Genomic DNA, 16,168 nt, shown 5'->3' on the forward strand with positions numbered 1-16,168 from the left:
TGTCTATACGAAAAAATATTACATGATTCATGTCACTTTGTTTTTTCAAAGATATCATGGTTATTGATAGGGTGAAAGGTTATCATCTGTGGATGAGAATGACTCTTTTGCACTTCAATTTGAGAAAATACCTTATACGGAAGAACAAAAGATTCATGGATAAATACTAAGATTAGGGATGCTATATAAGTGATTCACAAAAATCTCCAGAGACTTGAATTGTATTTAGTTGGAATTGTATTTGCAATGAGGTAATTACAAAATTATAAAAAGTATGATCATTGATGAATATAAATTATGATAAAATAAATAATATTACTTTTGAAGATGATCTGAAATCCTGAAATTTAAAAATTGTCCCAAGAAATAGTTTTCTAGTAGGGAAGAAAAGTCGAAAAATCATATTAAAGTTTAGCATAGAGAGTTTGATCGGAGGGAGATTACAATTTCAATTCTCAATATGGATGATAGTTCGCTAAAATTCTCCATGTGCCGTCCAACTCTAAAATTAGCGACCCAATAAAAATTTGATCGCTATTTTAACGAGTAATATTTGATATCCATCGCTAATTAGCGAGCGATCGATTTTTAACTTCCGTCGCTAAATAGCGACCGATTATAATTCCGTCGCTAATATAGCGATCGAATTTATAATCGATCGCTAGATAAGCGACTGATTCTAATTCGATCATTAAATAGCGATCAAAATTAAAAATTGATCGCTAAAACAATGACCGAATTGTAATCGGTCGCTAAATCCAACTCTATTTGTGGAAATGATTTTCATTCTGTTTTTAGGGCACCAATGCTCAGAAGATTTATTTCATGATTTTTGAAAGAGGACCTTTGGCCTTCATCGATGACACTTATGGAATGTTAAGCAGACTTCACACTGGTGGATCCCCAATCCAGCATCTATCTCATGTTGCTTCCAGTACAATATCTCACAGGATAGCTATTTTATCCAGTCTAAGTCGTTGCCTGGCTAATTTTCTCGCACAAGTTTTCATGCAGTAAATGTTTATTTTATTTCTCTTTGATTTTGCTCCTACGTATGTTAGACATTTTGATTTCATTCATTTTGAATACACACAACATACTTCATTTTAATTTTTGTAAATTTATGACAATCATGCATGTAAAATGAAAAGTACTTATTAGCTTCTAATATTAAAAAAATAGTATAGGAAGTTGAACTTTGTTAATGGACCTTCTTATTTAATACTGCAAATGTTTTCTGTTTTAATCTGTCATTTGCTGTTGTAGGTTTATTTGGAAGTTAACAAGTATGGAGGAATTTTACTGGAGGATGTTGACAAATCATTGCCTTTATTATTGTTGACGATTAATAACCTTTTCTTAAAGTTAGAAGTTTCAATTACTCAAATACATGAAATTTGCAAGGTTATACATTTTTTCCTTCTAATATTTCTTCTTTCTTTTAATTTGTCTATACGAAAAAATATTACATGATTCATGTCACTTTGTTTTTTCAAAGATATCATGGTTATTGATAGGGTGAAAGGTTATCATCTGTGGATGAGAATGACTCTTTTGCACTTCAATTTGAGAAAATACCTTATACGGAAGAACAAAAGATTCATGGACAAATACTGAGATTAGGGATGCTATATAAGTGATTCACAAAAATCTCCAGAGACTTGAATTGTATTTAGTTGGAATTGTATTTGCAATGAGGTAATTACAAAATTATAAAAAGTATGATCATTGATGAACATAAATTATGATAAAATAAATAATATTACTTTTGAAGATGATCTGAAATCCTGAAATTTAAAAATTGTCCCAAGAAATAGTTTTCTAGTAGGGAAGAAAAGTCGAAAAATCATATTAAAGTTTAGCATAGAGAGTTTGATCGGAGGGAGATTACAATTTCAATTCTCAATATGGATGATAGTTCGCTAAAATTCTCCATGTGCCGTCCAACTCTAAAATTAGCGACCCAATAAAAATTTGATCGCTATTTTAACGAGCAATATTTGATATCCATCGCTAATTAGCGAGCGATCGATTTTTAACTTCCGTCGCTAAATAGCGACCGATTATAATTTCGTCGCTAATATAGCGATCGAATTTATAATCGATCGCTAGATAAGCGACTGATTCTAATTCGATCATTAAATAGCGATCAAAATTAAAAATTGATCGCTAAAACAATGACCGAATTGTAATCGATCGCTAAATCCAACTCTATTTGTGGAAATGTTTTTCATTCTGTTTTTAGGGAACCAATGCTCAGAAGATTTATTTCATGATTTTTGAAAGAGGACATTTGGCCTTCATCGATGACACTTATGGAATGTTAAGCAGACTTCACACTGGTGGATCCCCAATCCAGCATCTATCTCATGTTGCTTCCAGTACAATATCTCACAGGATAGCTATTTTATCCAGTCTAAGTCGTTGCCTGGCTAATTTTCTCGCACAAGTTTTCATGCAGTAAATGTTTATTTTATTTCTCTTTGATTTTGCTCCTACGTATGTTAGACATTTTGATTTCATTCATTTTGAATACACACAACGTACTTCATTTTAATTTTTGTAAATTTATGACAATCATGTAAAATGAAAAGTACTTATTAGCTTCTAATATTAAAAAAATAGTATAGGAAGTTGAACTTTGTTAATGGACCTTCTTTTTTAATACTGCAAATGTTTTCTGTTTTAATCTGTCATTTGCTGTTGTAGGTTTATTTGGAAGTTAACAAGTATGGAGGAATTTTACTGGAGGATGTTGACAAATCATTGCCTTTATTATTGTTGACGATTAATAACCTTTTCTTAAAGTTAGAAGTTTCAATTACTCAAATACATGAAATTTGCAAGGTTATACATTTTTTCCTTCTAATATTTTTTCTTTCTTTTAATTTGTCTATATGAAAAAATATTACATGATTCATGTCACTTTATTTTTTCAAAGATATCATGGTTATTGATAGGGTGAAAGGTTATCATCTGTGGATGAGAATGACTCTTTTGCACTTCAATTTGAGAAAATACCTTATACGGAAGAACAAAAGATTCAATGGACAAATACTGAGATTAGGGATGCTACAGAAGTGATTCACAAAAATCTCCAGAGACTTGAATTGTATTTAGCTGGAATTGTATTTGCAATGAGGTAATTACAAAATTATAAAAAGTATGATCATTGATGAACATAAATTATGATAAAATAAATAATATTACTTTTGAAGATGATCTGAAATCCTGAAATTTAGAAATTGTCCCAAGAAATAGTTTTCTAGTAGGGAAGAAAAGTCGAAAAATCATATTAAAGTTTAGCATAGAGAGTTTGATCGGAGGGAGATTACAATTTCAATTCTCAATATGGATGATAGTTCGCTAAAATTCTCCATGTGTCGTCCAACTCTAAAATTAGCGACCCAATAAAAATTTGATCGCTATTTTAACGAGCAATATTTGATATCCATCGCTAATTAGCGATCGATCGATTTTTAACTTCCGTCGCTAAATAGCGACCGATTATAATTTCGTCGCTAATATAGCGATCGAATTTATAATCGATCGCTAAATTAGCGACTGATTCTAATTCGATCATTAAATAACGATCAAAATTAAAAATTGATCGCTAAAACAATGACCGAATTGTAATCGGTCGCTAAATCCAACTCTATTTGTGGAAATGGTTTTCATTCTGTTTTTAGGGAACCAATGCTCAGAAGATTTATTTCATGATTTTTGAAAGAGGACCTTTGGCCTTCATCGATGACACTTATGGAATGTTAAGCAGACTTCACACTGGTGGATCCCCAATCCAGCATCTATCTCATGTTGCTTCCAGTACAATATCTCACAGGATAGCTATTTTATCCAGTCTAAGTCGTTGCCTGGCTAATTTTCTCGCACAAGTTTTCATGCAGTAAATGTTTATTTTATTTCTCTTTGATTTTGCTCCTACGTATGTTAGACATTTTGATTTCATTCATTTTGAATACACACAACGTACTTCATTTTAATTTTTGTAAATTTATGACAATCATGTAAAATGAAAAGTACTTATTAGCTTCTAATATTAAAAAAATAGTATAGGAAGTTGAACTTTGTTAATGGACCTTCTTCTTTAATACTGCAAATGTTTTCTGTTTTAATCTGTCATTTGCTGTTGTAGGTTTATTTGGAAGTTAACAAGTATGGAGGAATTTTACTGGAGGATGTTGACAAATCATTGCCTTTATTATTGTTGACGATTAATAACCTTTTCTTAAAGTTAGAAGTTTCAATTACTCAAATACATGAAATTTGCAAGGTTATACATTTTTTCCTTCTAATATTTCTTCTTTCTTTTAATTTGTCTATACGAAAAAATATTACATGATTCATGTCACTTTGTTTTTTCAAAGATATCATGGTTATTGATAGGGTGAAAGGTTATCATCTGTGGATGAGAATGACTCTTTTGCACTTCAATTTGAGAAAATACCTTATACGGAAGAACAAAAGATTCAATGGACAAATACTGAGATTAGGGATGCTACAGAAGTGATTCACAAAAATCTCCAGAGACTTGAATTGTATTTAGCTGGAATTGTATTTGCAATGAGGTAATTACAAAATTATAAAAAGTATGATCATTGATGAACATAAAAAATTGTCCCAAGAAATAGTTTTCTAGTAGGGAAGAAAAGTCAAAAAATCATATTAAAGTTTAGCATAGAGAGTTTGATCAGAGGGAGATTACAATTTCAATTCTCAATATGGATGATAGTTCGCTAAAATTCTCCATGTGTCGTCCAACTCTAAAATTAGCGACCCAATAAAAATTCATGTCACTTTATTTTTTCAAAGATATTATGGTTATTGATAGGGTGAAAGGTTATCTTCTGTGGATGAGAATGACTCTTTTGCACTTCAATTTGAGAAAATACCTTATACAGAAAAACAAAAAATTCAATGAACAAATACTGAGATTAGGGATGCTACAGAAGTGATTCATAAAAATCTCCAGAGACTTGAATTGTATTTAGCTGGAATTGTAAGTTGACTTCCAGATTCAATTCTTTTTCTACCTGTTTCGTAATCTATAGTGTAGAAAGGAATTTCCTGTTTAACTTGAATTTGTGTCTTTAAAAAAAATTATAAACATGGTTTTCTTTGTTTTGTCTACACGTGAGTTTTCTTCAATGCTAATGCATGCTATTACGTGAGTTGATAATAATAACTGCATATATTTTATAAAATAAATATTCAGTTAAAAACTGACTTAGTTTATTATTATATTGTTTCTTTGGATTTATGATTGATAAATGACTTTAATTTATGTTTGCAGTTTTCCACATGTGAAAAGCCAAATAAATTGTCAATATACTGGTTGCATTACACATGTGGTGCAATTGCCTCTCACTATGTTCAATGTGGCCCTTGCGACATATGTTCAATGTGGCCCTTGCGACATAGTAGTTTAATGGGGAGCTCAGACATAGAAATCTAATAGTTTTCATAAAATTAAATTAAACTAAGTTTAGTTATCGCCGTTATCAAAAATTAAGTTAAACAACGAGGTAATTACAAAATTATAAAAAGTATGATCATTGATGAACATAAATTATGAAAAAATAAATAAGATTACTTTTGAAGATGATCTAAAATCCTGAAATTTAGAAATTGTCTCAAGAAATAGTTTTCTAGTAGGGAAGAAAAGTCGAAAAAACATATTAAAGTTTAGCATAGAGAGTTTGATCGGAGGGAGATTACAATTTCAATTCTCAATATGGATGAGAGTTCACTAAAATTCTTCATGTGCCGTCCAACTCTAAAATTATCAACCCAATAAAAATTTGATCGCTATTTTAGCGAGCAATATTTGATATCCATCGCTAATTAGCGATCGATTTTTAACTTCTGTCGCTAAATAGCGATCGATTATAATTTCGTCGCTAATATAGCGATCGAATTTATAATCGATCGCTAAATTAGCGACTAATTCTAATTCGATCATTAAATAACGATCGAAATTAAAAATTGATCGCTAAAACAATGACCGAATTTAATCGATCGCTAAATCTATTTGTGGAAATGGTTTTCATTCTGTTTTTAGGGAAAATCTCAGAAGATTTATTTCATGATTTTTGAAAAAGGACCTTTGTAGTTATTTTTGTAATGACATCCAGCTATCTCATGTTGCTTCCAGTACAATATCTCACAGAATAGCTATTTTATCCAGTCTAAGTCGTTGCCTGGCTAATTTTCTCGCACAAGTTTTCATGCAGTAAATGTTTATTTTATTTTTCTTTGATTTTGCTCCTACGTATGTTAGACATTTTGATTTCATTCATTTTGAATACACACAACGTACTTCATTTTAATTTTTGTAAATTTATGACAATCATGTAAAATAAAAATTACTTATTAGCTTCTAATATTAAGAAAATAGTATAGGAAGTTGAACTTTGTTAATGGACCTTCTTCTTTAATACTGCAAATGTTTTCTGTTTTAATCTGTCATTTGCTGTTGTAGGTTTATTTGGAAGTTAACAAGTATGGAGGAATTTTACTGGAGGATGTTGACAAATCATTGCCTTTATTATTGTTGACGATTAATAACCTTTTCTTAAAGTTAGAAGTTTCAATTACTCAAATACATGAAATTTGCAAGGTTATACATTTTTTCCTTCTAATATTTCTTCTTTCTTTTAATTTGTCTATACGAAAAAATATTACATGATTCATGTCACTTTGTTTTTTCAAAGATATCATGGTTATTGATAGGGTGAAAGGTTATCATCTGTGGATGAGAATGACTCTTTTGCACTTCAATTTGAGAAAATACCTTATACGAAAGAACAAAAGATTCAATGGACAAATACTGAGATTAGGGGCTACAGAAGTGATGAATTGTATTTAGCTGGAATTGTAAGTTGACTTCCAGATTCAATTCTTTTTCTACCTGTTTCGTAATCTAGTGTAGAAAGGAATTTCCTGTTTAACTTGAATTTGTGTCTTTAAAAAAAATTATAAACATGGTTTTCTTTGTTTTGTCCGCACGTGAGTTTTCTTCAATGCTAATGCTATTACATGAGTTGATAATAATAACTGCATATATTTTGTAAAATAAATATTCAGTTAAAAACTGACTTAGTTTATTATTATATTGTTTCTTTGGATTTATGATTGATAAATGGCTTTAATTTATGTTTGCAGTTTTCCAAATGTGAAAAGCCAAATAAATTGTCAATATACTGGTTGCATTACACATGTGGTGCAAGACCTCTCACTATGTTCAATGTGGCCCTTGACATAGTAGTTTAATGGGGAGCTCAGACATAGAAATCTAATAGTTTTCATAAAATTAAATTAAACTAAGTTTAGTTATCGCCGTTATCAAAAATTAAGTTAAACAATGAGGTAATTACAAAATTATAAAAAGTATGATCATTGATGAACATAAATTATGATAAAATAAATAATATTACTTTTGAAGATGATCTGAAATCCTGAAATTTAGAAATTGTCTCAAGAAATAGTTTTCTAGTAGGGAAGAAAAGTCGAAAAATCATATTAAAGTTTAGCATAGAGAGTTTGATCGGAGGGAGATTACAATTTCAATTCTCAATATGGATGATAGTTCACTAAAATTCTTCATGTGCCGTCCAACTCTAAAATTAGCGACCCAATAAAAATTTGATCGCTGTTTTAGCGAGCAATATTTGATATCCATCGCTAATTAGCGATTAATTTTTAACTTCTGTCGCTAAATAGCGATCGATTATAATTCCGTCGCTAATATAGCGATCAAATTTATAATCGGTGGCTAAATTAGCGACTAATTCTAATTCGATCATTAAATAGCGATCGAAATTAAAAATTGATCGCTAAAACAACGATCGAATTGTAATCGGTCGCTAAATCCAACTCTATTTGTAGTTATTTTTGTAATGACAAACTCTAAGTCGTTGCCTAGCTAATTTTCTCGCACAGGTTTTCATGCAGTAAATGTTTATTTTATTTTTCTTTGATTTTGCTCCTACGTATGTTAGACATTTTGATTTCATTCATTTTGATTACACACAACGTACTTCATTTTAATTTTTGTAAATTTATGACAATCATGTAAAATGAAACTTACTTATTAGCTTCTAATATTAAGAAAATAGTATAGGAAGTTGAACTTTGTTAATGGACCTTCTTCTTTAATACTGCAAATGTTTTCTGTTTTAATCTGTCATTTGCTGTTGTAAGTTTATTTGGAAGTTAACAAGTATGAAGGAATTTTACTGGAGGATGTTGACAAATCATTGCCTTTATTATTGTTGACGATTAATAAACTTTTCTTAAAGTTAGAAGTTTCAATTACTCAAATACATGAAATTTGCAAGGTTATAATTTTTTCCTTCTAATATTTCTTCTTTCTTTTAATTTGTCTATACGAAAAAATATTACATGATTCATGTCACTTTGTTTTTTCAAAGATATTATGGTTATTGATAGGGTGAAAGGTTATCTTCTGTGGATGAGAATGACTCTTTTGCACTTCAATTTGAGAAAATATCTTATACGGAAGAACAAAAGATTCAATGGACAAATACTGAGATTAGGGATGCTACAGAAGTGATTCATAAAAATCTCCAGAGACTTGAATTGTATTTAGCTGGAATTGTAAGTTGACTTCCAGATTCAATTCTTTTTCTACCTGTTTCGTAATCTAGTGTAGAAAGGAATTTCCTGTTTAACTTGAATTTGTGTCTTTAAAAAAAATTATAAACATGAGTTTCTTTGTTTTGTCTGCACGTGAGTTTTCTTCAATGCTAATGCTATTACGTGAGTTGATAATAATAACTGCATATATTTTGTAAAATAAATATTCAGTTAAAAACTGACTTAGTTTATTATTATATTGTTTCTTTGGATTTATGATTGATAAATGACTTTAATTTATGTTTGCAGTTTTCCACATGTGAAAAGCCAAATAAATTATCAATATACTGGTTGCATTACACATGTGGTGCAATTGGCCTCTCACTATGTTCAATGTGGCCCTTACGACATAGTAGTTTAATGGGGAGCTCAGACATAGAAATCTAATAGTTTTCATAAAATTAAATTAAACTAAGTTTAGTTATCGCCGTTATCAAAAATTAAGTTAAACAACGAGGTAATTACAAAATTATAAAAAGTATGATCATTGATGAACATAAATTATGAAAAAATAAATAAGATTACTTTTGAAGAGGATCTAAAATCCTGAAATTTAGAAATTGTCTCAAGAAATAGTTTTCTAGTAGGGAAGAAAAGTCGAAAAATCATATTAAAGTTTAGCATAGAGAGTTTGATCGGAGGGAGATTACAATTTCAATTCTCAATATGGATGAGAGTTTACTAAAATTCTTCATGTGCCGTCCAACTCTAAAATTAGCGACCCAATAAAAATTTGATCGCTGTTTTAGCGAGCAATATTTGATATCCATCGCTAATTAGCGATCAATTTTTAACTTCCATCGCTAAATAGTGATCGATTATAATTCCGTCGCTAATATAGCGATCAAATTTATAATCGGTGGCTAAATTAGCGATTAATTCTAATTCGATCATTAAATAGCGATCGAAATTAAAAATTGATCGCTAAAACAACGACCGAATTATAATCGGTCGCTAAATCCAACTCTATTTGTAGTTATTTTTGTAATGACAAACTCTAAGTCATTGCCTGACTAATTTTCTCGCACAAGTTTTTATGCAGTAAATGCTTATTTTATTTTTCTTTGATTTTGCTACTACGTATGTTAGACATTTTGATTTCATTCATTTTGATTACACACAACGTACTTAATTTTAATTTTTGTAAATTTATGACAATCATGTAAAATGAAAATTACTTATTAGCTTCTAATATTAAGAAAATAGTATAGGAAGTTGAACTTTGTTAATGGATCTTCTTTTTTAATACTGCAAATATTTTCTGTTTAATCCGTCATTTGCTGTTGTAGGTTTATTTGGAAGTTAACAAGTATGGAGGAATTTTATTGGAAGATATTGACAAGTCTTTGCCTTTATTATTGTTGACGATTAATAACCTTTTCTTAAAGTTAGAAGTTTCAATTATTCAAATACATGAAATTTGTAAGGTTATACATTTTTTCCTTTTAATCTTTCTTCTTTCTTTTAATTTGTCTATACGAAAAAAATATTACATGATTCATGTCACTTTGTTTTTTCAAAGATATCATGGTTATTGATAAGGTGAAAGGTTATCTTCTGTGGATGAGAACAACTCTTTTGCACTTCAATTTGAGAAAATACCTTATACGGAAGAACAAAAGATTCAATGGACAAATACTGAGATTAGGGATGCTACAGAAGTGATTCATAAAAATCTCCAGAGACTTGAATTGTATTTAGCTGGAATTGTAAGTTGACTTCCAGATTCAATTCTTTTTCTACCTGTTTCGTAATCTAGTATAGAAAGGAATTTCCTGTTTAACTTGAATTTGTGTCTTTAAAAAAAATTATAAACATGGTTTTCTTTGTTTTGTTTGCACGTGAGTTTTCTTCAATGCTAATGCTATTACGTGAGTTGATAATAATAACTGCATGTATTTTGTAAAATAAATATTCAGTTAAAAACTGACTTAGTTTATTATTATATTGTTTCTTTGGATTTATGATTGATAAATGGCTTTAATTTATGTTTGCACTTTTCCACATGTGAAAAGCCAAATAAATTGTCAATATACTGGTTGTATTACACATGTGGTGCAATTGGCCTCTCACTATGTTCAATGTGGCCCTTGCGACATAGTAATTTAATGGGGAGCTCAGACATAGAAAATTGGATCAATGAAGCAAAAGAATCTGCTGTAGGATTTCTGAAGGATCATGTCGCTAAAGCGACATAGTAGTTATGGAATGTACCTTATTCTATTTGCATGGTGTTCAAAAAAGTTTGCACTTTTGGCAGACTAGAGCTGAGGTGGCTTTTGAGTTTTGTTCTCATTCTTTCTAATTTAGAGGTGACTAACTCCCTTTCTTTCCTATTATGCTATGCCCTATTATAGCGATTGAATTTATAATCGATTGTTAAATTAACGACTGATTTTAATTCAATCGTTAAATAGCGATCGAAATTAAAAATTGATAGCTAAAACAACGACCGAATTGTAATCGATCGCTAAAATAGCGACCGAATTGTAATCGGTCGCTAAATCCAACTCTATTTGTAGTTTTTTTTGTGACAAACTCTCTTTCCTCCCAGTCTCCTGATGGCTCGTAGAGGAAGAAATCGCCGCCGCCGACTAAAAGAGGCTGCTGATGCTGTTGCCGCGACTGCGTCCGCCGCCGACTAAAAGCCGCTGCTGATGTTGTTGCCGCGATCGCGTTCGCTGCTGCTGTTGCTGCCTCCGTGGCGGCAGCGTCTGTTGTTGCCGCTGTTGACGCTGTCTTGGCAGTCGTGATTCCTAACTCGGCACTTGTGATTTCTGACCTGACACTCGTCATTCCCGGCTGTCCTACAGCATTTGAATTCAACCTACCGGTACTGAGGGGAACTCAAATTATTTTCAATGATGATGATGATTGAATAACTTCTAGAATCACTCGCATTTGTTTTTAGTTGTTTTCTTCACAATTTATTTTCCATGTTGTTTTTTCTTCGTAGTGGATTGACTCTGTCGTATATTTCAATCTTCTCTTTCAGATGAGTGGGCGAGTGAAAAGTGTTTTCTTTCCTATTATGCTATGCCCCAACTCCAGATTCGGATTTGGCTGACGCGGAGCCCCTCCGACTCTTACTGTGATTGGTTGATCTGATCTCTATCTTGATTCCCGAGTGTCTCTTTTCTTTGTTCGAGCTAGTCTGAATGAGGTTATGTTTTTGTTTTGTTTTGTTAAATAAAACTAATATAAAAGAATGGACGCTATGTTTTCTTTTGAAAATATATATATGATACTTTGACCACCTCTCCATAGAAGTTGATATTATTTTTTTTGAATTTTTTATACGTTATTTTTTTAATGACCAATTCTCTTTCCTCCCTGTTTCCTGATGGCTCTCAAAGGAAGAAATCGCCGCCGCTAACTAAAAGCCGCCGCTGATGCTGTTGCCGCGATCGCGTCCGCGGCTGCCGTTGCTGCCTCCGAGGCGACAGCGTCTGTCGTTGCCGCTGTTGATGCCGTCTGGGCAGTCGTGATTCCTGACTCTACACTTGTGATTTCTGACCCAACACTCGTCATTCCCGGCTCTCCTATGACATTTGAATTCAACCTACCAGTACCGAGGGGAATTAGAAATATTTTCGATGATGATGATGATTGAATAATTTCTAGAATCACTCGCATTTGTTTTTAGTTGTTTTCTTCGCAATTTATTTTCCATATTGTTTTCTTCGTGGTGGATTGGATCTATCTTATATTTTGATCTTCTATTTCTGACGAGTGAGTGAGTGAAAAGTGCTTTCTTTCCTATTATGCTATGCCCTATTATAGCGATTGAATTTATAATCGATCGCTAAATTAGTGACTAATTTTAATTCAATTGTTAAATAGCGATCGAAATTAAAAATTGATTGCTAAAACAACGACCGAATTGTAATCGATCGCTAAAATAGCGACCGAATTGTCGCTAAATCCAACTCTATTTGTAGTTATTTTTTTAGTGACAAACTCTCTTTCCTTCCCGTCTCCTGATGGCTCGTAGAGGAAGAAATCACCGCCGACAACTAAAAGATGCTGCTGATGCTGTTGCCGCGACTGCGTCCGCCGCCGACTAAAAGCCGCTGCTGATGCTGTTGCCGCGACCTCGTCCACTGCTGTTGTTGCTGCCTCCGAGGCGGCAACGTATGTCGGTGCCGCTGTTGACACCGTCTTGGCGGTCGTGATTCCTGACTCGACACTTGTGATTTCTGACCCGACACTCGTCATTCTCGACTCTCCTACAACATTTGAATTCAACCTATCGGTACCCACGGGAACTCGAATTATTTTCGATGATGATGATCGAATAACTTCTAGAATCACTTGCATTTGTTTTTAGTTGTTTTCTTCACAATTTGTTTTCCATGTTGTTTTCTTCGCGGTGGATAATTGGCTCTATCTTATATTTCGATCTTCTATTTCTGATGAGTGGGCGAGAGAAAAGTGCTTTCTTTCCTATTATGCTATGCCCTAATTCCAGATTCGGATTCGGCTGACGTGTAGCCCCTCCAACTCTTACTGTAAATTTCAACTTTTCCCTTTAATTCTGAAGTGCAAGTGCCTATCCATATCAAGGTTTCAAAATATATGTGCTTTTAATGCTCGACATCAAACTGAATATAAGTAATCTAAGAGTGATCTTCAAGTTACAGCATGGACTAGATTTAAGCTAATAGAACCAAATAGATCAAATGTGAACTGTTCGAGTCAGAATTAAAACAGTAAATATTTGCTTATTCCCTCCAAAAGTCAGCATACCTTGAGGAAAAAGGTATCCTTTGCTAAGTGCTGGCCGTTCATAAGGAGCAACCTACATAATTTACAAAGACCCATCAGTAATAGATCTACTGCTTCCCCAGAAAATTTAAGAAAATGATCTGAGAACTAATGCAAGTGCAGATTTTTGCCTCATTAGAGGTAATAAAGGATCTGACTTAACCAATATTGCTATAAATTGGGAGGAAACAAGAAAATGATGCAGGTCCGAATTTTTGCCAAATTATATGTTATTACGGATCTGAATTAACCAATGTTGCTACAAGTTGTGAGGAGACAAAAAAATTAAAGCGCGTGTGTATTTTACCTCACTAGAAGGAAATAAAGATCTGAATTAACCAACATTGCTAAAATTGGGAGACAAGAAAATCTTACGACTAAGAATTTTTGCGTCATTAGAAGTAATTAAGGATCATAAATAACCAATGTTGCTAAAAGTTGCAAGGAGACAAGAAAATGATGCGAGTGTCAATTTTTGTCTCATTATATGCGATTAAAGATCTGCAATTTTCCTATAAGTTTGGAAAAGACAAGAAAATTATGCAAGCGTGAACTTTGGCAATAATTTAGGACCTAAAATCACCAACTTTGCTATAAATTTGGAAGAGACAAGAAAATGACGCAAGTGTGAATTGGTGTGCATTTTGCGTCATTAGAAGTAATTAAAAAATTGAGTTAACCGGTGCTGCTATAGATTGGAAGGAGGCAGAAAATGCTGATAGAAAACCATACCGACTCTTTCGAGACGATTGCAAGCTCCCCTGGGCTAAGACCGAGTTTAGCGAATTCCCGAGCCGCATATCCCTAACGATAGAGAAAAATCGGAAGATTAATAGAAACGAGATGACGATCAAACACATTTGACCGAACTAATCTATCAAATCTTCGTATTGAAAAACACAAGCGTTTCTTGATCAATGTTTCAAAAAGATTTATAAACAGAAGCACGAGATAGAGAGCTCAGATCGAGAGGGGAAAAAAAATAAACAAAATGCTCACCGCCGAGACACCGCCACCGAGGATGACGTACTTGAAGTGCCTCTCCGCCGCGGATCCGACCGAGGAAATCGATCGCGAAGAGGAGGAAAAAGAAGGATAGCAGGATGCGAAGGAATTAGAGAAGGGAGGAGGAAGGAGTCGAGATGGGCGGCGAAGAAGAGAAGCCAACATATTTAGATGGAAAGAGGGAGGTGTGACGCCGGCACGCCGCTGCGTGCTCGTTTTATTGTTGGGCCGATGGGCCGCATCGCTTCTTTGCGCCCGAGTCACGACGGCTGATGTGGCGAGCATCCGACGGCAAGAGTAGAAGGGGTGTGCCTTTTAGGACGCTAATAGTTCGACACGTGTCGAAATAACAAATCATCACCGATCACTTTATGTCACACGTGTCGAAAGAAGCTTCTAAAGATACTTCTGAAACAAAAATATATAAATAAATACTTATTTGTAGCTCATGTTAACGAGTGGTAGTTTAATGCACTCATGCTAAGTGCCTACACTTTATGTCACACGTTTGTAGAGTCCTGCTATGCTGCGCGCATGTTTCCTACGCATCCGTGTGTGATGTCAAATTCATCATTCATCACACGATTGTGCACCGACCGTCCAAATCTGGGAATGTACAAGGATCTAGCCCCGACCCCCCGCCGTTGCTGCCGCCGTCGTCATCCGACCACCGTCGACCGTCGGCTCAGGCGCGATCGACGCGCTGCTCGCCGGTGCATCGGCCGGCATCGGATTCCAATTGGATAGTGATTAGAATCCGACGAATTCAGTCAGAAATCGTCGAATCTGACACGCGGCCACTAGCGGCCAAATCGTGATCGATTTTCGACCAAATCGTGACCAGAGACCGACCGAGGAAGGACCACCATGCACGGTTCTTTCCTCGGCTGGTCTAATCAGCCAATCTAATCGCAGTCGATTTTCGGCCACTGGCCGGTCTAATCGCAACCCCCTGCCTAGTGTGCGATGTCGCGCACGGTTCGCGTATTTCCCTGTCGCGCAGCATAGCATTTCTGCGCGTTTGTAATAACAGTTAGTTTAAGACATCTAGTATGATCACTCATCACTGATCACTTTGAGAATCATAAACTTTCATATAAATTTTCGTCACTTACATAAAGTTTCCTCGTTTATGTACATTTTTTTTAGATCTTTTCCTTTATATACCTTATCCATCCAAATAATCAGACCCATAAACCATTACATAAATGAGTCCTATGATCTTCGTGTTAGAGTCTTCATGTGCCATGCGCCTACCTGAATTGCAAAATCATAATTTATCACTAGAATGCAATGTCATCATTTCTATTTTACTGTTTCTTTCCTCTCTTGTATCTAAATTTCCATATAAATATTTAAAAAATTTATTCTTAATTTTATTCATTATTTTCTTAGCTACTATATATATTTTTAAAAATTTTTATATAATATACCTTAGAAGTTCTTTATTTTTCTTTCACTTTCTCTTGTATTTTCTCATTCGGCCATTAAAATTCTTTACTTGGTGATACATATTCCTTTAACTCATCGAGTATACTTTTGATTACTATTTCAATTTTGATACCACCTTATCTCAATCGTTGTATATTTCTCCTAATACTTATACTTCTATCCTCTCTTTAAATATATTTACCTTCTCTCTTTAACTTTCATTATTTAATTCTAGAAGTTATATATATGTTTTTCTTCTATTGATATTATACTTGAGACGTATATTCAA

The 16,168-nt window shown here is 33.3% G+C and overlaps 1 long non-coding RNA gene across 1 annotated transcript; it reads right to left on the minus strand.

The window, feature by feature from the left end:
- Window positions 1–13,425: 13,425 nt before the first annotated feature.
- LOC141838004 (uncharacterized) lies at window positions 13,426–14,614 on the minus strand. Its single transcript, XR_012602610.1, has 3 exons — window positions 14,443–14,614; window positions 14,176–14,247; window positions 13,426–13,477 (listed from the first exon to the last, which is right to left on the minus strand). It is a non-coding gene; the product is annotated as an uncharacterized LOC141838004 (long non-coding RNA).
- Window positions 14,615–16,168: the final 1,554 nt, after the last annotated feature.

This window comes from Curcuma longa, chromosome 11 (genome assembly GCF_044706935.1).
Source record: "Curcuma longa cultivar G26 ecotype Majalengka, Jawa Barat chromosome 11, ITB_CL_G26_1.1, whole genome shotgun sequence".
Classification (NCBI taxonomy): Eukaryota; Viridiplantae; Streptophyta; class Magnoliopsida; order Zingiberales; family Zingiberaceae; genus Curcuma; species Curcuma longa.